A 9,538-nucleotide genomic window follows, 5' to 3' on the forward strand; every position below is an offset into this window, starting at 1 on the left:
ACCGGCTTCCGGACCTCCCCCCCTCGGCCCCCGTTGTCTGCACCGCCCCCAGGAAGAGCCTCTCCAATATGTGTCATCATGTCACCTCCACTGAGTGGATTCTCACGTCCTTGGGACAAGCAATTCCTTCACGGGGCATCGGAGGCCATCTGGGCATCTGGGTCTGCCCGTTACCGACCACCTCATTCGATCACTAGGCCGTGAGCTCGGGAGGACAGAGGTGCCTGGTTTCCTCGGGGGTCCCCGTGGCCTGACACGTGCTTGACACATAGTGGCGGCTCCAGGAGTGTCTCGGAGGGGTGGCCAGGCTGTGAACTCAGTGCCGGGTGAACACGGGAGGAGCTGGCTGAATGGAGCCGTTGTTCAGGCCCGTGGACCCGGCCCAAGTTTCTGAAGGCTGAGCGCTTCCTTTCGGAATTAATCGGGTGCCATTGCCTTTCTCTCCAGTGGGACGTTCTTGTTCGGGAGGGCTTCAGCTCCGCTCTCGGGGGGCTCCCGGATGCCGGGGAAGGCGGCCCGGGGGTCACAGCTGTGCTCCCGTGGGTATCTGCTTTACTCAGCAGATGTTCATACGTGAGGCCGAAGGTAACTTGACTGGGGCCCCGCTGGTTCACGTTTCCGTGCCCAGGGTGCAGCGTCACGGCCTCGGAAGAGGGACAGTTACTAGCGTCACGGGGCAACCACCATCTCCTGGCCATTATCCCCAGACTGGAAAAACATAAAATCACCTTTGGTGAGAGCCCGGGGGGACCCCGCCCTCTGGGGCTGCTGCACTCAGAACACAGGACCCCCGCCGCCCCTGCACCCGCACGACGGTCTGGGGGCCGTGCTCCCCGAGGCCAAAGCGCCCAGCAGAGTGAACAGTCGGGCCTGTGGCGGCGTGGCGGGGCCACGTGGATCAACCACCCTGCGCGTGCGGAGTCCCGGCGAAGGCTCTGGAGCCACTCGGTGCGTCCACGTGGGCTCCCCAGGGGCCGAGGGCGCTGTGTTGGGCCCAGCTGGCCGCAGCGGGCGCTCAGTGGCCCTTTGACCTGGTCTGCCCACCTGTTGACCTTGTGCCACCGTCACGGCCACGCTCGCACGTTGGGGAACTGCGGGGACACCGCTCGCCAGGCCACCCGATCGCTGAAATAACGGAGCTGGTTCCGGGGGGTTCGTGGGCTCATGGTGTGTGGAGGGTTAAACGGTTCGCAGCGGCCTCACGCTGGTGTTTCCTCTGCCCCCGGGGGGGGGGGGGTGGGTGGGCTCCAGGCGGTTTCCCTCCCGGCGGAGGCCGAGGAGTTCTATTTCAGAGGAGATCTGTGTGTTTCTTTGTTACTTTATCCACGGCTCACCCGCCCCGAGCAGGGTGACTCAGGGGAAATGGGTATTTTCAGCCAGGGGCCACCACAGCTGCTGCATCAAGTGTCTTTGGACCGGCCGGTTTCACGACAGGTGTGTTTTTATTCAGGAAAAATAATGCACTTAATTTAGAGGATGCACTTCCCTTCCAAGAACATGGCCCTTCCTCTCTCCCCACCCACCCCTCCCGCCCGTAACCCGCGGGAGGGTGACCTCGTGTTCCCAGTGCAGAGGCCGCCAAGCCCCCAGCAGGCAGACGGGGCTTCCAGTCTGCACCGTCCCCTCTCCCGAGTGGGTGGGGGCCCGCCCTGCGAGCCTGGGGGCGGGGGGCTGGGGGAGGCCGGACGCTGGGGTCCTTGCGGGCCCAGGCGTGAGGAGGCACACGGACGAGGGGGCCCGTGCCATATGGGTGTTCTATCCTAAACCCTTTTAAAATCAGTCTTACCGAGGGGCGCCTGGGTGGCTCAGTCCCGACTTCAGCTCAGGTCATGATCGCACAGTCTGTGGGTTCGAGCCCCGCGTCGGGCTCTGTGCCGACAGCTCGGAGCCTGGAGCCTGCTTCGGATTCTGTGTCTCCCTCTCTCCCTGCCCCTCCCCTGCTCATGCTCCGTCTCTCTCTGTCTCAAAAATAAAAACATTAAAAAAATTTTTAATCAGTTTTATTGAGACAACATCCAACACCCTCTTAAGAGGGTGCTAATTCTGTTAGCAAAGTAATACTTGTGCAGAGAGGAAATGGTGGGAAAGATGCCTTCGCCACCCCCCCCCCCCACCCCGACCCCTGCCAGGAGGCCTCCTCACGGTCCCTTTTCCGTGGGTTCCCTTCGTATTTGCCCGAATCTCTAGCTGGCCTTCTTTCACCTTTCTTTCTCGATTTTCCCTTTGGATGCATCCACGGATTTCCCACGGTGGGGGTGGGGGCCGCGCTGTCCCACTCTGTGGCCCCCACACGTCCCCCCCCGTGTGGTCACCTCACGAGTGTGGGTTTAAGTCACCGTGAGAGCCTGTGCGAGTCCGACTCAAAACATCCCCCGGCTGAATTCTTCTCTTCTTCCCCAGACCTGCCGGGGCGACTTCGGAAGCGTTCACAAGTTCTGTGAGTCCACGTCCATCAGGAAGGGAAACTGATCCCTGCCCTACCGAATACGGTGACTGGATTCCAGGGAAGAGACGCGGAGGCCGTGCTGTGTTGCTGCTGGGGCTGGGGCATAAAGGCCACGTGGCTTCTCGGCGCGTCTGTGCAGCCCGGGGCCACCACGTAAGGAGTCTGGCCACTCTTGAAGGCACCACACTCAGGAGATCGTGGGCAGATACTGGGGCAGGGAGGGAGGGATGTCCAGACCCCTGCTGTCCAGCCCCAGCTCCCGGGATCTTCGAGGGGCCCCGGCCCCAACCGCCAAGTGAGACACACGTGGCCGAGCCCAGTCAACTGCTAGAACCACGCGCGTTAATAATAATAGTGTGATTGTTGTCGTTTTGTGCTCTACGTCTGGGCTGGTTCCGCAGTCGGTAATGGGAACGTTGATCTGGTCGCCTCACTGAGGGCAACTTTATCCTTCCAGACCGAAGCCTGGGAAACATTTTTGACCCCATCTTTCTGCACACGTCACCACTAGTATGTCACGGAATACTTGGGCTCGTCCTTCAAGTCCACCCCAAACCCAGCCACCTCGCAGGGCCGACAGCTGGTCCGAGCCCCATCGTGTCCTGCCCCGGAGCACGGCAGTGGCCTCCTACCTGCACCAGTGTCTTGCTCCCTCCTTCCCTGGCTTATTCTCAACACAGCACGTGAAATTTCCTGCCGACAGGTAAGTCAGGGCAACCCCCCCTCTCCCTGCAGCAGCTGAGTCCCTGTCCCTCAGAGTGGGAGCCTGTCCTGGCCCCTCCTAGCCTGTGACATCATCCCCTGCCCCCCCTTCATCCCGCCCCCTCCTCCTAGAACACACTGTACCTCAGGCCCTTTGCACAAGCCATGCTCGTCATCTCTTTCCTGGAACCAATAATTACGGCTGGCGTTCTACTTGCCCAGTGCTCCACGCACCATTCGCTAATTTCCCAAGTGCTTCAGTGTTTCTGGTGCTGGTGCCACAGGCATGCTGTTTTCTCCCGTCCTTTGGGTGGTCTGTCTCCAACAGCGGTCACCCCGGCATTTCCTGTCGGTGCCCGGCTGTGTGGAGCCCGTGAGTCCCCTCCCACAGCCCTGCGCTCCGTGCACTTGCTCACCCGGCGGGCACAAGCAGAGCGCGTGTGAGACGGGCATGCCGCTCCCCTGCCTCCCTGGTCACCTGGTCCGAGCGAGCCGGAGCAATCGGTCCGTAGCTCGCTCTCACACACGATGGCGGGGGCCACTCCCCTCGCTGTGCGGTGACTATTGAGACACCGGCTGCCACCCTGGTCTTCAGAGCGGGTTTCTCCCTGCAGATCTTGCAATTTTTTTTTAAACATTTATTTCTTCTTGAGAGGGCCTAACATCGGTACTTCTCTGACCGAATTCTTCAAGGGATCTTGGCGTCCACGTTCTTTTCCTGTCCCTGCACGTGTCTCTCCTCCGGGTCCTCTTTGCTGGCCGTGGGTTGGGGGGGGGGGGTGTCTCCATCTTCAAGCTGACCCCTGGTGCTCTGGGCCGTGCACTCTTGCCTGAGCCCGACCTCCTGGGCAGGTGAGGGAGGCCGGGGGCTTGTCTGTGGGGGGAGGGCCTGCACAGGTGACCTCAGAGCTGGGACCCTCTGCCCCGGGGCCGTGGGGGGCCGGCAAGGCTGCTGGAGGCAGGAGGAGGTAGACACAGCCTTTATCCCGATTTTAGGGCCAGGCCTCCTCGAACGTTCCTGCCTCCTGCGGATCCTGGCCTCCCTTCTCCGGACCTCGGGCTCCACAGGCTGGTCCTCAGGCCTCTGCGTCCTCCAGGCACCCGCGGGACTCGTCCACACCGTGCCTTCAGCCATCGTTCCCTCCAGGTGTGCACACGCGTGTTCACTTCTTCACCGCGTCCTGGTGACGCTTTGCAGGCGGAGTGGGCAGCCGGCCACGTTTGCTCACACCTGGGTTGCCTTTAATTTCCAGAATTTGTGGGGCGCCTGGGTGGCGCAGTCGGTTAAGCGTCCGACTTCAGCCAGGTCACGATCTTGTGGTCCGTGAGTTCGAGCCCCGCGTCAGGCTCTGGGCTGATGGCTCAGAGCCTGGAGCCTGTTTCCGATTCTGTGTCTCCCTCTCTCTCTGCCCCTCCCCCGTTCATGCTCTGTCTCTCTCTGTCCCAAAAATAAATAAAAAACGTTGAAAAAAAATTAAAAAAAAAAAAGTTTATAATTTCCAGAATTTGTGTTGCTCAATGAGAAGGGAGGGAACTGGGACACACAGTCCGCGTGCAGGACGTGGACCCTCACTCAGGGCGCGTCCTTCCCCGGGGGGCCCGCACCTCCCACCCCTACACGCGCCTGGCACCCACCCTGCGGGGTCTAGGAAGTAGGGGATGGGAACAGGTGGTGCCCCCGCTGAGGGTCTGGGAAGTCGGGGGGAGGGTGAGGACAAGGTGACGCCCCCCCTGCAGGATCTAGGAAGTTGGGGGGGTGAGGACAGGTGGTGCTTCTTGGAGCCACGTGTGTCGTGAGAATGCTGGAGGGCGGGGCTCACACACACTAGTATAATTTTGGGGTGTCCTTGACTAGAGGCGCTGGGGGTGCAGTCTAACTGCCCTGAAGCAAGAGGCAGGCTTCCGGGGCCTTCTGGGAAGTGCGCCCACCCGGAGGGGAGAAGGGCATTCCCTCTGGTCTCGGACCCCCTGGTTGGGTGCACAGCAATGACACGCAGGGCGCCCAGCTCAGCCTGGAGCTTTCCCTCTCCCCGCAGGAACCCGTCTCTCTGCAAACGGCCGTTCTGCGCCCCCTCGCCCCCCTTCTAAAGTGTTCTACCCACTCCTGCCCGGATGCTTCTTTTTCAGCACCGAAGTCCCCGTTACGTTTGCCACAGAGACACCCGGGTTCCAGTTCTGTCTCTGTCACTGATTGCCTGGAAATCGCTTCAGTTCAGGACCTAGACCCGAGCGGCCCAGGCTGGAACCCCGGCCCTGCGCGAGGCCCGCGTCCTCCGGGGCAGGCAGGCAGTCCCCAGGGGCAGCTCGGCGGGCCTCCCGTCTGTCCCATGCTGAGCTCCGGCCTCCGGGGCTGGGGAGGGGGCCGCGCCCAGGCAGGCTGGCGGTTGACCCGGTTCACAGGGCGCCAGCCGCCCCCTGGATCATCCTCCCCGCTGGAAACCCTGCACGCTGGTTTCTCCGGCGCCCAGGACGCCTGGCGGGTGAGGCTTCGCAAAGGGCTGAGGCAGAGGAAATGCGATCTCGCTGAGTGTTTGGTCTCCCGGGACCTCCTAGCAACGGCAACATAGCAACCGGGGGACAGCCCTTTTGTTCAAGACGGCCGACTGCATTGAAAAAAGTGTCGTTCCGCCTTGAAACCACTTGACTCGTCCTCTGCCGTGCGCACGCCCCTGTGGCAACCGTGGGCTTTGATCTTGTCGATCTTGTCTCTGTCACGGCGGGCTGTCTCCCCCGAATCGGTCCAGGAGCTGCCAGCTCCCCGCCTCCTTCCCGCCAGCCTGTGAGCTCGGAGGCCGGTGACCGGCCGCCCACAGCGCCCTCTCGTGGAACAACGGTGTCCTTGCGCTTAGGGCCTCGCCTGGATTGTGAATAGGACCCCGCTGAGTTATTATTCGGAACATAAGGCCTATCTCAAGATACAGCGTATCCACACGTTTCGCAAAACGCTTCTAAAAATCACCCATTATTTCATTTTCAATCCTTGGACCTGTGGGGTCTGCCTTCACCACCTAAGATTCTGCCTGGTGGCCCTACACGCTGGCACAGTGCAGAAGACAGGCCTCTCCAGAGCATGGGACAATTGTCCTGCACGGGAGCTGCGGTGAGAGCTCAAAGACGCTGCCTGCAGTCACTTCCTGTGCCAGCCCTGACCGCCCTCTCCCGGGCTGGGCGAGCTGGCCATGTCGAAGGGGGCCAGGAAACGCCCGCCTGACATAGGCCACTTCGGCACAAGGGTTATTTTGAGCTGAAGGTAACTGAGAATCAGCAGGTCAGGAACAGTGTTTGCCCTCCTCTTATCTGCCTAAACGCAGGGCATTAATTTTCCTCTGAGAGAGGTCCCCTCCACCGGGAGAAGGAGATTGTTATCACGAGATTGAGGGTCACATCAAGGTGAATCCGCACGAACAGACCTTCCTACAATAGTCTTTATCTTCCGTTAGTTCCCCCAGATCTTTTTTGCTCACTTTCCCACAATTTACTGCCCTTTCCAAAAATGGCATTAAGTGCCCAAGTCTAGCCGCTTCTTTGAGTTTTTGCTTCTCTTTGGTGAAGCCCCCATCGTGTGAAATATTAACATCAATGAAAATGGTATGCCTTTTCTCCTGCCAATCTGTCATTGCCTATTTAATTTGCAGGCCCCAGCGACTGATCTTAAGAGGATAGAAGATCAATTTTCCCACTCCTACGATCCCGGGTGTGGACCTAATTGTGCAAAGGGCGGGAGGTGGGTCAGCAGGCTTTGCTCCACCCTCCAGGGGCATAGCTTGCAGTTGGTTCAACTCCTGAATGTCACCGCTTTATCCAACTCAGCAGCCTCAGCCGCGGTGCCCGACGAATGGCCAAAGGCAAGAAACCAACCACACAAAGAGCGCGGTGCACGCTTGGCGTCACCTCATCTTGACTTTCAAGTGGCTTTATGTGCTCTGTGAAATGTTAATCCTCGAGGGTGAAATCCAAGCCGGTTTATCCTCAGGGCTACCAGTGCCAGTGGTGATGGTGAGCATCGAGGCACGAAACTTCTTCTCCTAAAACACAAGGGATCTTTTCAACACACTCACCGTTGCCGTACAAAAAGCCATTCTTGTGTCAGATCAACAGAGGGAACTGGTCCAAGTGCAAAGACAATTTGAGGCTTATGTTCTGTTTCCTGTGTCCTGTTTCCTTCCCCGGGGGAAGACCACCGGTCGGACACAGCAGGGACCCCGAAGGTCCAGGTTTCTGCAACTCGAGTTTTTATTCGGCAGGTCCTGTGGCGGGGCTGGGAACCCACAGGCCTCCCCGGTGAGGGGGTGGGTGGTCCTGATGCCGAGGCCTGAGGGCCGCCCACATTCCAGAAACACGCCCGTTAGAACTACCAGGAGCCCGAGGCCAGACACGGTCGTCAAGGAGTAAATATATTTACAATTTCCAGGGTTTGGCCCACGCAGACTTTGCCTGGCCCACGTCCACGCAAGCAGAGGGGTATTTCTCAACAGCGAACGTGCCTGTGGCTTCCTGAACTGTACTTTGAAATAGAACATGAAGAGACAGCCATTCCTTATGCAATTCATAATTCCACAGTTGACATTTAACACCATCAACAAGGAATAATCAGCGTCATTTTTACTATGCAATGCTCATTTAAAAGGATCTCCTACAGCTCACGGGATGGGGCCAGGCTGCTCCGACTTCTGTGGGAGGCCTGGCTGGTGCCTGCATCACCACGCTTTTCCTCTCCTGGGTCCCGGGTCCCCATGCGATCGATAATCTCATTGTAAAGAACAGAGACAACCGCCGTGTCTGGATATACTCTGCCGCTTAGGGACCTGTTCTTTATTAAATCTGCTAAATACAAAAGACATGCGAATCCGAGCCCTCACACTTTCCTTTCCTTGGAGAATTCTGGTATTTTCATTAGGAAATACCATCCTGTGTAATCACATATTTTTTAATTTTTTGGAACTCATGTATTTTTAAATATATATATATACATATATGTATATATTTTTAACTCTAATGTTTATTTATCTTTGAGAGACAGACAGACCACGAGCAGGGGAGAGGCAGAGAGAGAAAGAGTCACAGAATCCGAAGCAGGCTCCAGGCTCCGAGCCGTCGGCACAGAGCCCGACGCGGGATTCGAACCCACGAACCGCGAGATCATGACCTGAGCTGAAGTCGGCCGCTCAACCGACCGAGCCCCCCCAGGTGCCCCGAGAACTCATGTCTTTAAATAGGAAGGTTGCTGAGTGGATATTTTGTTCCAGGGGCTCTTCTCAGTCTCACCCAAACTTTAAAGCGATTTTCAGGGAATAGAGAACACACTGATTATGTGTCGTACGGTTTCCCACGACTAATCTAAGATGGAATAAGTTCAAAAGCAATTAATTTGCAGAAGTCTGCCTCCTTCTCCCCCGTGCAGGGAGCGGGAGGAGAGACCTGTGTCCTCTTTGCTGCTGGACCCCGGGGGCCAGCCCTGGTCCAGCAACCCCAGGGCAAATGGCAGAGTCGTGTTCCTGTCCTCACAAGGCCTCTGCCCGCCCCCGCGGCTCCTGCGAGGCCCGCCTGGCCAGCTCCACACCTTCCTTAATGACGCGCCGGGAGAGAACTTTACAACGTCCAACAAAATAATATGCAACAGTCAGTGTGTTTGGTGTCTTCTTACCAAATAACTTGGCAGAATATACACTGTTTTCGCTTATCTTAGATGCACGCTACAGTTTCCCAGTGAAATACTTGCTTTTTAGTAAAAACTGAAATTCAAAATTCCTCGCAAGATGGACGAAAGGATTTTAAGAGATTAGAATGACTTTCTTCCTGTGAAGGTCGCTGGGCCTAAATCTTCATTCTCTAGATAAACAGGGGATCCATCTGAGAATTAAGTAAACGCGGAAGATATCTTTCCAAGGGGCGGGCACCGAATCCTAACGAATGAAAAATAGGAAATTCCATCAGAGAAACGGAAACTTTAAAAAATCACCAAGTGGCGGAATCCTAGCACTAAAAATGAAATATGGGAAATGTGTAAAAATCATGGGATGGGCTCACAGCAGCATGGAAATGGAAAAAAGAACACAGAGAAAAAAGTTTGGGAAAAATTGGCGCATGTCTTTGGGAAAAATGAACGTTCTGCGGGCGGGGATAGGGAAGGGGGCGGCAGTGGGGGAGTTTGCCTCTCATCGCATATCTTTTTTTTTTTTTTAATGTTTATTGATTTCCGAAGGAGAGAGAGACAGAGCGTGAGTGGAGGAGGGGCAGAGAGAGAGAGAGAGAGAGAGAGAGACAGAGAGACACAGAATCCGAAGCGGGCTCCAGGCTCCGAGCCGTCAGCACAGAGCCCGACGGGGGGCTCGAACTCACAAACTGTGAGATCATGACCTGAGCTGAAGTCGGACGCTCAACCGACTGAGC

Source organism: Prionailurus viverrinus, chromosome E1 (genome assembly GCF_022837055.1).
Source record: "Prionailurus viverrinus isolate Anna chromosome E1, UM_Priviv_1.0, whole genome shotgun sequence".
NCBI classification, from domain to species: domain Eukaryota; kingdom Metazoa; phylum Chordata; class Mammalia; order Carnivora; family Felidae; genus Prionailurus; species Prionailurus viverrinus.